At 45.0% G+C, this 15248-nt stretch overlaps 1 protein-coding gene across 2 annotated transcripts in view; it reads left to right on the top strand.

Moving 5' to 3' along the window:
* The window catches only part of TTPA (alpha tocopherol transfer protein), a 64900-nt gene that overhangs the window by 16639 nt on the left and 33013 nt on the right, over nt 1-15248 (top strand). The window lies entirely within an intron of this gene.

The raw sequence follows: 15248 nt of genomic DNA, 5'->3' as shown, positions 1-15248 counted from the left end.
TGTCCTTTTTTTCTTACACTTTAGGTTCCCTTTAACTATCTGCTATTATATGGTAAAACAAAAACAAAAAAACAGCTGTCATATCAGTACAAAGTGCAGGCTGTTAAAAGGTTATTACCAAATTAGCAGCTGTGTGTTTGCTGGTGTCCCCAGAAAGAACTGATTTTCAATGAACTCAGGGAGTTCTGGATTTAATAGAAAAAATGAAACTCTAGAGGCTACAGGCATCTGCAGACACACAGCCAAGAGCATCGGATATTTATCATGACCACGCTCCTCATCACGTATGAGTGCTTGTAGGTGAGGGCCGCAAACTAGAAGAGGGTTTTGGCCAATGGCAGTGGGATCGAGAAAGACATGGAAACAGGACTATCCAGAGGCTTCACGCTACTTGGGTAAGTATCTTACTTGGTTCAGGTCACAGGTGTGCTCTAAAGAACGAGATTGTCAGCCATAAAATCAAGTTCCATTTACCCACTGCTCTGTGTTTATTATGTAGTCTACATGCAGCCTCAGAGCAGGGTCATCCACCAGGCAAACTAGGCAGGTGCTTGGGGCTTAGTGGTTTTCAAGGGGCCCACCACCTTCTATGACATCTCAGCACTTCAGCCTTCCAAAAAAGACCACAAGGGGGCACAAATCCACTACCTTGCCTAGGACCTCATTACATCCTAATCCATCGCTTTTGTAGCCTGCATTATTTGCAAACATTCCAATACAATATGTCTGCTGTAAATAATCTTATCTCAGCCTGGTTCAATTCTGGTACATTGAAGGGCAGAGGGAAGCTTGTTATCTCCCCTCCCACATTCCTGTTCCTCGCTGATTGGCTGAGGGTAGTTCAGTGTGACAAGAGGCTGTGAAGAGAAATAAACCTCATCCCTCTGCAGAAGCTGCTGGAATATGATCTGTGCTGTGCTCACATGCTCACATAACATCAGCAAGCTAGATATGACTGCAGTTTTTAGTACAGAGCTCAGTGGGGAGGAGGGCAGGCAATGCAAATACCATTTCAGGCAGGAGAAAAAAATTAGTAAGGGAGGAAATTACATCAGGATTGGCTTCAGTCAGAGGCTGTAAAGATGGAAAATGCTAACCGCTTTCTCTTTATCTCTGAAATCAAAACGTGGACAATACATATACAGTGGGTTGCAAAAGTATTCGGCTCCCTTAAAGTTTTCCACATTTTGTCACATTACTGCCACAAACATGAATCCATTTTATTGGAATTCCACATGAAAGACCAACACAAAGTGCTGTACACATGAGAAGTGGAATGAAAATCATACATGATTCCAAACATTTTTTTTACAAATAAATAACTGCAAAGTCGTGGGTGCATAATTATTCATCCCCCTTTGATCTGAGTGCAGTCAGTTGCCTATAGACATTGCCTGATGAGTGCTAATGACTAAATAGAGTGCACCTGTATGTAATCTAATGTCAGTACAAATACAGCTGCTCTGTGAGGGCCTCAGAGGTTGTCTAAGAGAATATTGGGAGCAACAACACCGTGAAGTCCAAAGAACACACAAGACAGGTCAGGGATCAAGTTATTAAGAAATGTAAAGCAGGCTTAGGCTACAAAAAAGAATTCCAAAGCCTTGGACATCCCACGGCGCACTGTTCAAGTAATCATTCAGAAATGGAAGGAGTATGGCACAACTGTAAACCTACCAAGACAAGGCCGTCCACCTAAACTCACAGGCCGAACAAGGAGAGCGTTGATCAGAAATGCAGTCAAGAGGCCCATGGTGACTCTGGACGAGCTGCAGAGATCTACAGCTCAGGTGGGAGAATCTGTCCATAGGACAACTATTAGTCATGCACTGTACAAAGTTGGCCTTTATAAAAGAGTGGCAAGAAGAAAGGCATTGTTAACAGAAAGCATAAGAAGTCCCGTTTGCCGTTTGCCACATGCCATGTAGGGGACACAGCAACCATGTGGAAGAACGGGCTCTGGTCAGATGAGACCAAAATGGAACTTTTTGGCCAAAATGCAAAACGCTATGTGTGGCGGAGAACTAACACTGCACATCACTCTGAACACACCATCCCCACTGTCAACTATGGTGGTGGCAGCATCATGCTCGGGGGGGGCTTCTCTTCAGTAGGGACAGGGAAGCTGGTCAGAGTTGATGGGAAGATGGATGGAGCCAAATACAGGACAAACTTGGAAGAAAACCTCTTGGAGTCTGCAAAAGACTTGAGACTGGGGCGGAGGTTCACCTTCCAGCAGGACAACAACCCTAAACATAAAGCCAGGGCAACAATGGAATGGTTTAAAACAAAACATATCTATGTGTTAGAATGGCCCAGTCAAATTCCAGATCTAAATCCAATCGAGAATCTGTGGCAAGATCTGAAAACTGCTGTTCACAAACGCTGTCCATCTAATCTGACTGAGCTGGAGTTGTTTTGCAAAGAAGAATGGGCAAGGATTTTAGTCTCTAGATGTGCAAAGCTGGTAGAGACATACCCTAAAAGACTGGCAGCTGTAATTGCAGCAAAAGGTGGTTCTACAAAGTATTGACTCAGGGGGCTGAATAATTACGCACACCCCACTTTGCAGTTATTGATTTGTAAAAAATGTTTGGAATCATGTATGATTTTCATTCCACTTCTCACGTGTACAGCACTTTGTATTGGTCTTTCACGTGGAATTCCAATAAAATTGATGCATGTTTGTGGCAGTAATGTGACAAAATGTGGAAAACTTCAAGGGGGCCGAATACTTTAGCAACACACTGTATGTAAGTACAGTAAAACAAATATGTATCTACTTATACAGTATATGCGTTTTTATTTTCCGGGGAAAGTTTGGCTGCCCCTGCTTCTTTAAAGGGAGGCTTTTACACTGCACAGTGAAGAGAGAAGTTGCTGCACCATAAAAAGGAGGCTGTTGCCCATGATGTGTAGGGGAGGGGAATTGCTGTTCCACTTGTTGCTGTACAATTAACCTTTTAACTGCCAATTTAATTTGTGACGTGCAAGGCCTCCAAGCAGATTTATTTTAGAAACAAAATGTATTTCTTATCTGTGAAATTCCTTGCAATGAAGAAGCGACTTAAAGTGAACCTAAAGCCATAAAAAAAAAAAATGAGATGAACTCACCTGGGGCTTCCCTCAGACCCCAAAATAGCAGCATAGGGGGAGATATACAGGCTGGGAACGCGAACAATCACTCGCGTTCCCATGCCTGTCGGCCGGTGACGGCGAAACCGGAAGTCGTCGCCGGCGGGTCCAGAGGCATCGGATGCGGAGCTGCAAGGGCACCGATCGGCTGCAGGGGGCTGAGGGAAGCCCCAGGTGAGTTCATCTCATTTTTTTTTTTTTTTACTTAACCAGCCGGGCGGTATGGACAAGCTCAGCTCGTCCATCACCGCCGGAGGCTGCCGCTCAGGCCCTGCTGGGCCGATTTCCATCAAATAAAGAGCAGCACACGCAGCCGGCACTTTGCCAGCCGCGTGTGCTGCCTGATCGCCGCCGCTCTGCGGCGATCCGCCGCGAGCAGCGGCGAAAGAGGGTCCCCCCAGCCGCCTGAGCCCAGCGTAGCCGGAACAAAAAGTTCCGGCCAGCGCTAAGGGCTGGATCGGAGGCGGCTGACGTCAGGACGTCGGCTGACGTCCATGACGTCACTCCACTCGTCGCTATGGCCACGATGTAAGCAAAACAAGGAAGGCCGCTCATTGCGGCCTTCCTTGTTTATTCTGGGCTCCGGAGGCGATCGGAAGAACGCCTCCGGAGCTCCCTCTAGTGGGCTTTCATGCAGCCAACTTTCAGTTGGCTGCATGAAATAGTTTTTTTTTTATTTAAAAAAAACCCTCCCGCAGCCGCCCTGGCGATCTTAATAGAACGCCAGGGTGGTTAAGGTTATCTTTAAAGGACAACTGTAACAAGAGGTATATGGAGGCTGCCATATTTATTTACTTTTAAGCAATACCAGTTACCTGGTAGCCCTGCTGATCTATTTGGCAGCAGTAGTGTCTGAAACACACCAGAAACAGGCATGCAGCTAATCTTGTCAGATTTGACAATAATGTCAGAAACCCCTGATGTGCTGCATGCATGTTCAGGGTCTATGGCTACCCCACAGTCGATAGGCACCCTAGTGAGGGTATCCGTGTGCTAAGCTGATATGGCGCTGTAGTCCAGCAGCTCCCAAAGCATAAGTAGAAGAGATCAGCAGCACCACGTAGATGTATTTAAGCTCTTTATTGCATAAAGATAAAGCCCAGGGACAGCGACAGACGCTGTTTCGGAGGCAAACTCCTTCCTCAAGCTGTATAGGCTCACTCAAAGAGATAACAACCACAATGGCATTTATATACAGTTTCAATAGGGTCACATGGACCAATCAGATAACATCACAATACAAAAAACCATGAATGTCCAATCACAGGGCAAAGCATAATGAGAGGACCTGATGGGGAACAGATATGTAAATCAACATCCGTTACCACAGCAGGATTTAAAAAGTGTCATATCCTTAGTAGCCAATCAGCACTTACCAAGTCAGGAGGACCTGATGGGAAACCACAGCACTGTCATAACGCTCCTCTCAATCTCCCAGAGGGCAATGCAAGAAGCGTACTGCCGAAAAACGGAACGAATGACGTCATGAAGTCAGCCGTTTCCATGCGTAAAAGCGCCCTGACAATGCGTAAAAACGTACGCGTAGAATACTCAACTGCATCCATGCGTAAAAGCATCCTAACTGAGCGTAAAAAACGTACGCATAAAGTCAGATGCGGAACCATACAAATAGCCGCTATGCCGAACGCAGAAATCCGCAAACCTGACACGTAAAATGCATGTAATACAGTACATGCTGACAAAGTCAGCATCATAAATCATCAAATGATGACCAAAAGCAAAAAATGATAGTGCTGTGGTATAAGTAAGGCTGAGTGTGCCATAATAGATAACCACCCTTTTAAATAAATCATTGTATTAGATGTAAAAAAATATAATAGCAATAAAGCCCACACGTAAAAAAAACAGCAACTCCCAGTATACTCAAAGTGTAACCCACAAGGGAAACACACATAGCTGGACTCGGCAGTCAGCACACCACCAACACGACATAGCAGACCGCACAAAAATATGTAAGGGCACAATATATCAATGAATCTTACACTCAATTTGAATATAAAAGTTTAAATGCAAAAAGAAAGGTCGTAATCCCGGTTGAGACCGCCCCCTCCCAGGGTACCCAACCTCGTGATCCAACCCGCCTCCCGCCTAAGTAATTATTTTTCCCTGTTGCCTCTAAAATGAACAGGAACACCATCAATGACTTGCACACGGAGCTGTGGTATAGAGTGGCGGAACTGGGTAAAATGGGCCGAGACAGATTGAGACATATTCTTGGTCCTAATGGCCGATTTATGTGAGGAGATACGTTCACACAAACGCTGGGTGGTCTCTCCCACATATAATAGCCCACATGGACATTTAAGTAAATAAACTACATATGACGAATCACATGTATACAGACCACGTATGCTGAACTCAGTACCTTTGGACGGGTGCCTAAACTTATCTCCCTTAAAAATCAAGCCACACATATGACAGCCTAAACATGGAAAGGTGCCACTTCGGCCACTCTGTACCACAGCTCGAGGAATAGGGGCTCGAATCTTGTCCCTAACCGTAGGGGCTAGTTTAAAGGATAACAAAGGAGGAAATTTAAACTCCGGAACCTGGGGAAAAGCACTTTGTAAGAGACCTCAATGCTGCCGTACAATGGACCCCAGCTTATAGCTGCAGGCATTGTACCTGGAAACAAAAGGGAGTCTCACTCCTCCATGGCGTCTTCTGGTGGGTCTGTTGGATACCAGGGTGTGTTCGGGGTACCCCCTTGACCTAAATCTGTCCCTCATTTCATTAAGCCGAATCTCGCACTTGCTAGAATCTGATACAATCCTGGAGACTCTCTGTAATTGTCCACCAGGAATATGTTCCCTAGTTGACCTGGGGTGGAAGCTAGAGAATTCCAAAACAGAGTTTCTATCTGTTAAGGTTTAACATACAGATCTGTCTGGAAAACACCAGGTCCCAAGACAACCTGAGTATCCAGGAAGGAAACACTCTTCGAGTCAAAGTGTGCTGTCAATCTAATGGGGGGGGGGGGGTCATTTGCTCGAAAGCTCCTCAATAAATGAATTGAGGGCCAACTGTGGCCCCCTCCAAACGCAAAAAATATCGTCAATGTACCTCCACCAACAAACCACATGTTGGCGGAAGTACATGCTAGTATAGACGAATGCCTCTTCATAGAGGCCCATAAAGAGATTCGCGTAGGAGGGGGCCACGTTGGAACCCATTGCCGTCCCCCGTAATTGCTGATAGAAAACACCCTCGAACTCAAAGTAATTTTTCTCCAAGATAATCTTCAAGAGTGAAACTGCAAACTTTCTCTGTTCAATGGTCAGGTCAGACTGGGTCAAAAGATACCAATCGATTGCCTCTACAGGGTCTATGGCTAAAAGTATTAGAGGCAAAGGATCAGCAGGATAGCCAGGCAACTGGTATTGTTTAAAAGGAAATCAATACGACACCCTCTATTTCCCTCTCGCTACAGTTGTCCATTAAGCAGTGCGCACGCTTCGCCACATAGTGTGAAAGGGCACCACTGCACATATTATGGAAGTTAATGGGCCGGTTGCGATTTGGTATTCTATCCGTTTCCGCTATTGTGTTTCCTCAGTGTTTAAAAGTAGAGCAACTTTCTGCTCTTTCCCACATACTGTGCACGCATTGCTAATATTATTGTATTTTACCACAATTACAAAATCACGCATTGGAAAACAGGAATGAAAACACAATCACAGTTTGATGCAAATACTAAAAGAACAGGCAAATGTTTGATTTCATGAGGGAAGCCATCTTTTTGGTTGAAAGGAGGTGACAGGGAGCATGAGACACAGTTCCAACTGTCCTGTGTGCTGATCACCCCTTCCAGTTGCTAGGCAACGTGAACAACATAGGAAATCCCATCATGCTTTGCACAGCATCAGGGGAAAAAAGCCTGGGCAGTTTTGTTTGATGGGTGGAGCTTAGCTAAAACCACAAATTGTATCTTGGTATGTATCCTGTGTCCTCACCTGATCTCTGGACTGCTACCTTAATGAACTGTGTATTCTGCCATTCATCACACAGTGTCATTACATAAATATTAAGCAAGAATTGGAAGTCTGATTTTGAAACGAGTTTAAGGTCTGGGTAGAACTTACCAGTCTGGTCTGTTCAGATCTGCTGCAGTTCATTTAGATTACTGAACAAGGATCTAGCCTGTAAGTCTTCTCAGTAGGCAGAGTTAAAGCCTCATTTCAGGTACAGTTTTATATACAGTACATATAATAGCAGATAGCATTAATTATGCATGAAAAGGTTGGTAAAATCGTTCCAGTTTTTATTATAAAAAATAAGAAAATATTCGCCAGTTCAGAGATTCTTGTGGACCCCCATGTTGGTGGGCTTCACATTCCCTGGGGAGTGCTAGGCTGCAAGTGGGACAATGGGTTATCGGTACTTCGGTGGGGGTCCCTATGCTGTTTTTTTTTTTTTTTCAGTTAAAGAAAATGTATGCTGTCACTGACCAATACAGCTCGGGAAAAAAATGTTTTATAAAGGTTGAGAAAACTAATGAGCTTAAAACCAATAAAAATTGGTGGTGTTTGAAGCACTTTGTCAAAAAATGTTAATAATTTTCTCAAAAATGTCTTTTACATGTTCCCACCATTGGGCCTGACATATGCAGGAATCTTGGTGATTATATATTTGCAATTAACCATGAAATGGGTCTGGCCCAAAGTGCACTGAATATGGGCCTATGGTCTTTATTCAATTCACTTTACTTTTCTCCTGGGTGATATTTTCACACCTTGGCCCATATGCAATTAATTTTTTCACCTTAGTTATCTCCTAGTAGATACATTTCATCTTCTCAGTAAACTAAATCTTCAGCATTTTACAACTGAAAAGGTACCAAAAAGTTGGTGAAAAGGTACTATAAAAATGATTTTGAACATTTTCTTGCTTGCTGATGGTTTAAATAGCATTTTATGACCGTATATGAAAATATCACCTAGGAGAAAACTCAGGTGAAAAAGTAAATTGCATATGGGCCTTGGGCCATGTGCAAGTCACTTTTTCACCTGAGTTTTCTCCTGGGAGATAATTTTTCATCTTCAAATTAAAATAACTTTTCAGCACTTTAAAAAAAAAAAAAGTACCAAAAATTAGGTGAAAAAGTACCATCAAGATTATTTTGAGTATTTTCTTGCTTTCTGGTGGCTTAAAAGGCATTTAATTTACAAGTTTAAAAATATCACCTATGCAAAAACTAAGGAGAAGACGTTAATTGCATATGGGCCCTTGGCCCATGTGCAATTAACTTTTTCACCTGAGTTATCTCCTAGGAGATATCCATAATTTTCATCTTATCTTTAAACTAACTTTTCTGCATTTTACAATTGAAAAAGTACTCAAAAGTTGGTGAAAAATGCTTTCAAATTTATTTTGAGTGTTTTCTTGCTTGCTGGTGGCTTAAAAGGCATTTTATGGCAAGTTGTGATGATATTACCTAGGAGAAAACGCGTAAGAAAAAGGGAATTGCATATGGGCCTTGTAAATAAAATGTCCTTTATTCCACCGGCAAGCATAAAAATAAGTAGTAGAGGAAACAGATGAGGAAACATGGGCCCAATCCAATTCACCTTTTCTCATAAGTTTTCTCCAAGGATTTCATTCTTCGTCTTTGTTTCAAATTTCCTTATTATTATTATTAACTTTTTGCTTGCCGGTGGCTTAAAAGACATTTTTGGTGAGATGTGAATTTATCACCTAATTGCACATGGTCCCTAATTAATTCACTTCATCTCCTAAGTTTTCTCTTAGGAGATCATTTTTCATGTTCTGTTTAAAATAACTTTTCAGCACTTTACAATTGAAAAAACACCAGGACAACCTAATGCTGAAAGGCGTCAAGTGCTGGGGCAGGGTTTTGCAGGAGATCGCGCGCCAATGCGCTCGGCTCCGACATCAGTCTACCAGCGGTGATTGCCACTAGCAGACTGTTAGACGGCAAAATCGTCATCTATTTACATTGTACAGCGCTGCGATCTACCGCAGCGCTGTATTGGGGACAGCCGTGTCACTTGGCTGTCCCCTAGAGAGGCTACGATCGACGCCTATCAGAAAGGATCACCCTTATTGGCGGGGGGGGGGGGGGGGGGGGTTTAAAAAAATAAACAAACAAACAAACAATGCAGCAGCGATCAGAGCCCACCAACAGAAAGCTCTGTTGGTGGGCAGAAAAGAGGGGGATTCATTTGTGTGCTTGGTTGTGTCTCTGCAGCGAGCCATTAAAGCTGCAGAGCACTTATTAGTAAAAAAAAATAGCCTGGTCACTGGTTAAGTGGGATGATACTCCATATTAAATGAAACAAAATTAAAATACATCCTCCAACAAAAAAATATTTATTTAGCTTTTACCTATCCTGTTGTCGTCAGTGTTCACTGTCATATCTAAGAGAAATGTGATCTGAGAAAAAGGAAATAATATTTCTGTTGGTTTCCATTCTTACTTTTTCTCTGAGATGCCAAAAGTAACACCACTTCTACCTCTTTTTAACCCAGCTCAGTGTAAATTTACTGCTTATGTTACATGTCCCTCCCAAAGCAAACATCACCTAAATAATAGGCTTATATCACTGTGTAAAATCGTCAAAGGGAGGGGGATTCAATTACCTTCTGATTATTGTGTCCTTATCTTATCTGAAAGGGGAAGTTTCTGTTATTTGCATTTTGAGATAAGCTTGTTAAGGTATCCATACATCTAGCAATTCTGATGCAATCGACCTTATTAAAGGTGGCCATACACTGGTCGATTTGCCATCAGATTCGACCAACAGATAGATCCCTCTCTGATCGAATCTAATCAGAGAGGGATCGTATGGCCACCCTTACTGCAAACAGATTTCAGCCTAAAACCGATCACAATCTGTGGAGCTGCCGCTGCGGGACCAGGGGACTCGCGCCGGCCGGAACAGGTAATGTATAACCGCTGTATTGCGTCGGTCGTTGGGCATTCGAACGCCGCTATTGACGCACTCCCGACCCACCGGCGATCGAGAAAAATCTTCCGCACGGACGGATCAACGGGAATCGACGGGAACGATCGATTTCGGACGGAAATCGATAGTTCTGTCAGCTGTGTGCGCGGCGATTTCACAGCCGATTCAATCACTGTGATCGAATCGGCCGTATATCGGCGGGAAAATCGTTAGGTGTATGGGGCCCTTAAGGAATCAACTTCAGTGTGGTGGATCGAAAGTCGATCGACTAATGGACCACACACTACAGGCAATATCCTATGCGACTCACCTTCACTAATTGATCTGAAATATGTTGTGTCTCCATGCTCTGAATGCAAAAATTGATTCAGAGTCGATCAAATGACGTGATCAGCAGCCGATTCCTGTGCGATCGGCCGATACCTTGCATCCTGCTCGATCGACTAAGTGGGTGGATTCAACATGATATCAGGAATTTTTCATCGATTGGGCATACTGGAATACACTCGATTTTCTCTCGATCCTTGCTCAATTCTATGAAATCATCTAAGCAAATGGTCAATTGTACAGCTAAATCGCTAGATGTATGGCCACCTTTACTGTAGCTGAGAGCAAGACTTGCCCACATCCTTTTGACACCGCACAGTTCAGCACAGTTTATCAATTGCACACAAACCAGGTACAAATAATAATTAGGGGACATATAGGGACCTATTTTTGGAAAAATGGGGTTTACTGTGCAGGATAGCGGAGACAACGCCGCCATGCAGGGCAGCATGGCGGCGGTCTCCGCTTCTCAGCCGGCAGGCTCCGCCGCTCATACGGAGCTGCCGGCGCAAGCTCATGGGGACACCGCCGCCACGTCTGGCGTCATGGCGGCGGGTCCTCTATTGCGGCATGCGGACTTCAGTCCGCGTTCGGGCGCGGATTCAGGGTCTGGCCTCTCCAACGTCCAGAGGCAAAGGGTCTCGCGCGTGCGCGCAAGGAGGCAGGACTTTTACCTCCTACGTAGGAGGGTCAGCTGACTCTCCAGTCAGCTGACCTCAGGAGGTGTCCTGATTGGTTAGGCCTTTGGGCGGATTTGCTGATTGACTCTCAGCATATAAGGAGCTGAACTTCACTTGCTCCTTGTCTGCTGTCGTGATTACACTTCTGTGTCTTGACTTGGTTATCCCTGACTATTCTCTTCTCTTGTCGATTGTGTACCTTGCCTATCTGATTCCTGTTGCCGACTTCTGCCTGATTACTGATTACTCGTCTGCCTTCTGTTCCTGTACTGCTGCCGCCTTCTCTGTTGCCGAACCCTTGCCTGTCTGACCTTTCTCCCTTCAGTGGAACGTCTCCCACTGGAGGGTTATCTCTGAGGCTTGCCTCTCCGAGACGCCTGCCCCAAGCAGACGATTACTGCTAGGGGTCGAGATTCCTCACTCTGTCTGGTTAGAGGATCTCACTCACGGGGTTCCCATTCAGAGGTAACCACACCTCTGAGGAATTGCAGTGTGGTGGATATTTCCACAGTTCCGTGATATATTACTGTCTTTATTGTGTTCTTTTGCTGGTGTCCAGAGGTTAGCAATATATCGGATTATCGGTGATACTGCAGATCATCAATAATCGGGTATATAGCTGCATTCTTGGTGATACTGCAGATTGCCAATAATCAGATTCTCTCTGCGTGCTGACACCGATCGTTACAGAACAGCAGACCATCATTATGGAAGCATTACGCGACCAGATAGAGACATTAGCCACCTCCCTTAATAACCTCATTGAGGTGGTTAATACGCAACAGACCCAGATTGCCCAACTGTCTGGATCTGTGCAGGTCTTACAAACAACTGTTGCTACAATGCAACCCCCTCCGGTCACAGATCTCCGCATGTCAGTTCCTGAGAAGTTTTCAGGGCAGAGATCTGACTTCAAGAACTTCCGTAACTGAGTCTTGTCTTACTTTGAGTTAAGGCCGACCCTATCGGGTTCTGAGCAGCAAAGGGTGACCTTTATCAAGACCTTGTTGTCAGGGGACTCTCAAACCTGGGCATACGGTCTCCCACCCGAAGATGCAGCTCTAACCTCAGTCGAGGAATTTTTTAAAGCAATGGCTATAATTTATGATGACCCGGATGCTTCGATCACGGCTGAGAGGAAGCTCAAAACTCTCAAGCAGGGTCGAGATTCGGTTGAAGTTTATGCGGCCAAATTCAGAAGGTGGGCCGTGTCATCCAGGTGGGGTCCTATGCTTTATTAGACTGCTTTCTCTCAGGCCTGTCAGACGCAGTCTCTGAATTGATGTTAGGAAACCCCGAACCCAAGTCCGTCGACGACGCCATTTCCTTGGCGATACGTTCGGACCGCAGATTACGCTATCAGCGTCAATCTAGAGGAAGGAACGCAGTAAGGGCACTTTCTTATGCGTCCCCCTCATCTACACCACCTTCTGATGAGCCGATGCAAATCGGACATTCTCGGTTGACACGGGCCGAGAAAGAGCACAGAAAGGCTGAGAGACTTTGTTTGTATTGCGCAGAGGAGGGCCATATTGCTCAGAAATGCCCCAAGAAGTCGGGAAACGTTGCCGTCTAGGTGTAGTTAGAGGTGATACCCTAGACGAGCAGAGGCTACCTCTCAACCAGAATAATCGGTTACTCCTCCCGTGTTCCATTTCTTGGGGTAATTTGTCTTCTTGCACAGAGGCCTTCATAGACTCAGGGTCTGCAGCTAATTTTATAGACTAAGAGTTTGTGAAGGGGCTCGGTATTCCTTTACACAGTTTAGACCGACAAGTAGTCGTCACCGCAGTAGATGATTCCCCATTACAGTGCAAACAACCTATCTCTCAACAACAACAACAACAAATAACATTTGTAAAGCGCTTTTCTCCCGTGGGACTCAAAGCGCATAAGCATGGCTCCGACCATCGTGGTACAGGGGAAGAATTTTATAAATCTGGAAATGCCAGGCTAAACAGGTGGCTTTTCAGTCTGGATTTGAATAGCTCTAGGGATGGTGCTGTCTTTACTGGGTGTGGTAGGGAGTTCCAAAGAGTAGGGGCAGCATGACAGAAGGCTCTGTCTCCAGATTTTTTGAGGTGCACTCTGGGAGTGACCAAGTTTATAGAACTTGCTGATCTGAGGTTGTGAGAGGTGTGGTGCAGCTTCAGCAAGTCCTTCATGTATCCAGGGCCCAGATTGTGCAGGGATTTGAATGTCAGCAGTCCAATCTTGAAGAGTATTCTCCATTCTACTGGTAGCCAGTGCAGTGAGCGAAGGATCGGTGTAATGTGACAGTGGCGAGGCTGGTTTGTTAGCAATCTGGCAGCAGCATTCTGCACTAATTGCAGGCGACGCAAGTCTTTTTTGGGGAGGCCAGCATAAAGGGCATTGCAGTAGTCCAGCCGTGATGTGATGAAGGCGTGGACTAGGGTTGGAAGATCCTCTGGGGGAATCAGATGTTTAATCTTTGCAATGTTCTTCAGATGAAAGAAGGAAGATTTAACTACAGATGAAATTTGGTTTCTGAAACTCAATTCCCCATCGATTAGTACGCCAAGGCTGCGCACAAGGTTGGAGCTGTTTATGTCTGAATTCCCAATCCTGATTGGTGTTGCTTTAGGATAGAGCTGTTTTGATGGCGAGCACTGGCTTTGGACAAACAGGACCTCAGTTTTGTCAGCATTCAGTTTCAACCAGTTATCATTCATCCATGCCTGAAGCTCAGCTAAGCAAGAGTTTATTTTTGGGGTAGGGTCTGTTCCACCAGGTTTGAAGGACAGGTATAGCTGTGTGTCATCGGCGTAGCAGTGGTACGTCAGGCCATGTCGTTGGATAAGTGTACCGAGTGGCAACATGTAGATTGCAAACAGCAGAGGGGATAGGATTGATCCTTGTGGCACTCCGAATTGTAGAGTTGCAGGTTTGGACATTATAGGTCCTAGGGATACTCTCTGTGTTCTGTCAGTCAGGAATGCTCTGAACCACTGGAGGACTGATCCACTGATGCCACAGTACTCCTGCAGTCTGTTAAGCAGGATTTCATGGTCAACTGTATCAAAAGCAGCTGAGAGATCCAACAGGATTAGGATGGAGCATTCCCCTCTGTCCCTTGCCATGAGCAGATCGTTGCAGACTTGGATGAGGGCTGTTTCACAGCTGTGGTGTTTCTTAAAGCCAGATTGTAGAGGGTCCAGGATGTTGTTTACTGACAGCCTGGTTTCAAGTTGCAGATAGACAGCCATTTCAATAACTTTACCTAAGAAGGGGAGGTTGGAGACAGGTCTGTAGCTGCTCATAGCATCTGGATCCATGGAAGGTTTTTTGAGAAGGGGCTTGATGATTCCTTCTTTTAGAGAGGTAGGAAACCTCCCTGCTTGCAGAGAGCAATTTACTATTTTGTGAAATGCTGGACCAAGCAGGTCAGGGCATTTCAGCATATGTTTAGTTGGTCCAGGGTCCAGGTCGCAGGTTGTCTGGTGGAGACGACAGAGGGTGTCTGAGATCTCTTCCTCACTAATACTTTTGAAATCAGTCCAGGGTGTTAGGTTGTTTTTGCAGCTATTTCCATTAGTTGCATGAGTCTTGGGTGCTGTGGACTGAATGAGAGACCGAATAGAAGATACTTTGTCAGCAAAGTAGCAGTCAAATTTCTCACATAGCTCCTTTTAGGGAGTTATAGTGGGTTTTAGACAGGATGGATTACATAGTCTATCAACTGTGCGGAATAGTTGGGCTGGTCTGTTGGCGGCCTTTGCGATCTCCTGTGATAGGTAGGAGGATTTTTTCTTGGTGATCGCATTTTGGTAGCTTTCCCGGTGAGAGACAAGGGTGTGTTTATCTTTTGAATTCTGAGATTTTCGCCACTTCCTTTCTAGTCTGCGCACTTCTTTCTTTAGGTCCTTTAGTGAGCTGTCAAACCACCGTGCGTGGTGAAGTGGTGTAGATCGTTTGATGCGAACTGGAGCGAGGGCGTCATAGGCAGATGACACTGCATGGTTGTAAATCAGGACCATGGAGTCTGGGTCTGCGCAATGATTGGTTAATGCGTCGAAGTTGAGGATATTCTGAACGTGCTGGGGTGAGACATCTTTCAGTGAACGGTATTTTATGAGTTCTTTCCCTCTGTGTTTTATCGCTGGTGCTGTCAGAGAGAAGTGGATGGTGTGGTGGTCTG

This window comes from Hyperolius riggenbachi, chromosome 5 (genome assembly GCF_040937935.1).
Source record: "Hyperolius riggenbachi isolate aHypRig1 chromosome 5, aHypRig1.pri, whole genome shotgun sequence".
NCBI lineage: Eukaryota > Metazoa > Chordata > Amphibia > Anura > Hyperoliidae > Hyperolius > Hyperolius riggenbachi.
Note: the sequence above shows the minus strand (reverse complement) of the source record. Positions and strands in the feature narration are given on the sequence as shown.